Consider the following 2,785-nt stretch of genomic DNA (forward strand, 5'->3'; position numbering starts at 1 on the left):
GTGTATATATGTACATATATATGTTGTTGGGAAGCTGAAAGCTCTGTCACTGGTATTTCAATTGCCATCAGGGTCACCCAAAATGAACAGATTTCAGCATAGCTCTCAGTCTAAGAACAGACTAGGAAGAAGGAATCAATTGTTCAGTTCTGAGTAACTAGACACTGAAAACCTTATCGATAGTAGTGAAATATTATCAGATATTGAAAATTTTATTAATAAAATCAGAATCTTGTCAGAGATGGTGCCAGAAGATGAGACCCTCAAGTAGGAAGGTACTCAATATATTCCTGAGGTAGAGATACCTTCTCCATAACAGAGACAATCATAATGGTGTTGATGGAGTAAAGTCTTTGGGACATTCATTTGCTGATGGGGCATCACCCAAAGTGAGAAGAAAGAGCTGCAGTTCTCCCTGCAGAGACCTGTGGTCTCAGGCCCACCAGCTGTCTCCTTCATTGCACTCAGGGTGCTGTCTCCACCTCAAGCAGTGTCACAAGGCAGCCAGGTGAAAGGCAGAGGCTTCCCCGCTGCCTCAGTGCTCCATGCAGACCTGCCAGCCAGTACCTACCCCCAGAGGTGCCTGCCCTATCTGGGCACTCCTCACAGACCCGCAAGCTAGGCCCTTCACCCCGCCAAGAGGCTCCCACCCCAAGCCACAGGGCAGCCAGGTGTATGGCAGAGACTTCTGCCTTGCCTCAGCACAGACCTGTCAGCCAGTACCCCACCACCAGAGGTGCCCACCCCATCTGGGCACTCCTCACAGACCTGCCAGCCAGCACCTGTCCCACCCACAAACACACACACACAAAAAATACATAAGGGTTCCCATCCTGCCACAATGCTCCAGGCCTGTCAGGCATCAGACACAGTCTGACAGAAGCTTGTGAAGCTGCCACACAAGGACTCAAGCCTTTCGGCCTTGCCTACTGCATTCTCACTTCTCCCTATTCAATCTTCTCCCCCTCCCCCTGTGTTCTGGGCAGTGGATTAGCACTGCAGACAGAAGTAGCAGCCCCTCCCTCCCACCTGCCTACCTGCGGAAAGTGCCCCTCGGCAGGAACAGATCACCCAATCCCCAACCCATTCCAGAAGTATGCTTCCCTGCACTCTGGCCAACACTTTCCATCAGACCACAGAGTGCCCAGCTGCAAACAGCCCCTAAGGATACCTGAGGGTGGCTGGAGCATAAGGCATAGGACAAGACGAGAGGGAAACCTCAGCAGGACAAAGGTGAAACACAACCCTTCATGGCAGTTGGCTACAGGCATTCTATATAAACACCAAAACCCACCTCCCAAAGAGAGAGCCCAGGGCTCTGAGACACTCAGGAAAATGTCACCTAGTTCCAATAAATCAACCAAAATCAGCAAGCTGCTTCCACAGCTTCAACAAGAAAAGAAAATCAAAATCCAACGCCAGAGAATCACCTGGACCTAATGGCAGTCATAGAAATGACAAATGTTGACCTCTTACAGAAAGAAATTCTCAGAATGCTGCTAAGAGTCATACAGAACATGAGGGAAACATTACAGACAAAGGATGAAATGATAGAGGACATAAAGGCCATGCACCAAAGGGAAATACAAGAGCTAATGAGCAAGATAAAAAATAACTAATAGCGGAGACGGTGCTTGCAGTAGTAGGTGCTAGCAACATGTCCCAACGCTGGCTTTGACCACCACATTACTATTTTCTCACCCGAGGGCCGCCTCTACCAAGTCGAATATGCTTTTAAGGCTATTAATCAAGGTGGCCTGACATCAGTAGCTGTCAGGGGGAGAGACTGTGCAGTTATTGTCACACAGAAGAAAGTCCCTGACAAATTACTGGACTGTAGCACAGTGACTCACTTATTCAAGGTCACTGAGAACATTGGCTGTGTGATGACGGGCATGACAGCTGACAGCAGATCCCAGGTACAGAGAGCTCTCTCTGAGGCAGCTAAATGGAAGTACAAGTATGGCTATGAAATTCCTGTGGACATGCTGTGCAAAAGAATTGCAGATATTTCTCAGGTCTACACACAGAACACTGAAATGAGGCCTCTTGGTTGTTGGATGATCCTGATTGGCATAGATGAAGAACAAGGCCCTCGGGTGTACAAGTGTGACCCTGCAGGCTACTACTGTGGGTTCAAAGCCACCACAGCAGGGGTGAAACAAACTGAGCCCACCAGTTTCCTGGGGAAAAAAAGTGAAGAAGAAGTTTGATTGGACATTTGAACAGACAATTGAAACTCCAATTACATGTCTGTCTACTGTGCTATCAATTGACTTCAAACCTTCAGAAATTGAAGTTGGAGTAGTGACTGTTGAAAATCCTAAATTCAGGATTCTTACAGAAGCGGAAATTGACACCCACCTTGTTGCTTTTGCCGAGAGAGACTAGACATACGTAGGTTACTCAGTCCGTGCTGCCACTTTCCACTGTGCTTGCCACCAACAAACCAACACTGTGGAGGCCCTGGGTTGAACCTCTTCCACTCCACCTACTCCTGATGTGGTTAAGACTCTGTATAAATAAAAACAATGCTTTTGGGTAAAATATATATAAATTTAAAAATATATAAATAAATAATAGCAAAATCATGGACTTCACACGGTGAATGGAGGAGCCAGGAAACCGCACCAGTGACCTAGAAGACTCACAAGGAGAAATTAATAAAGGGAAGCTTTCCACCAGGGAAGCTGAAGAAAACCTCAGATGCTATGAGAAAAACTCAGAGGCAACATCAGAATAATTGCATTACCGGAGGAATAAACATCAAGGAAATCAATGTCCA

General features: G+C 46.9%; 1 pseudogene; it reads left to right on the plus strand.

The window, feature by feature from the left end:
- Nucleotides 1-1,746: 1,746 nt before the first annotated feature.
- On the plus strand, nt 1,747-2,433 carry LOC142454365 (proteasome subunit alpha type-6 pseudogene; annotated as a pseudogene).
- The last annotated feature ends 352 nt before the right edge of the window (nt 2,434-2,785 follow it).

Source organism: Tenrec ecaudatus, chromosome 8, assembly GCF_050624435.1.
Source record: "Tenrec ecaudatus isolate mTenEca1 chromosome 8, mTenEca1.hap1, whole genome shotgun sequence".
Taxonomy (NCBI): Eukaryota; Metazoa; Chordata; class Mammalia; order Afrosoricida; family Tenrecidae; genus Tenrec; species Tenrec ecaudatus.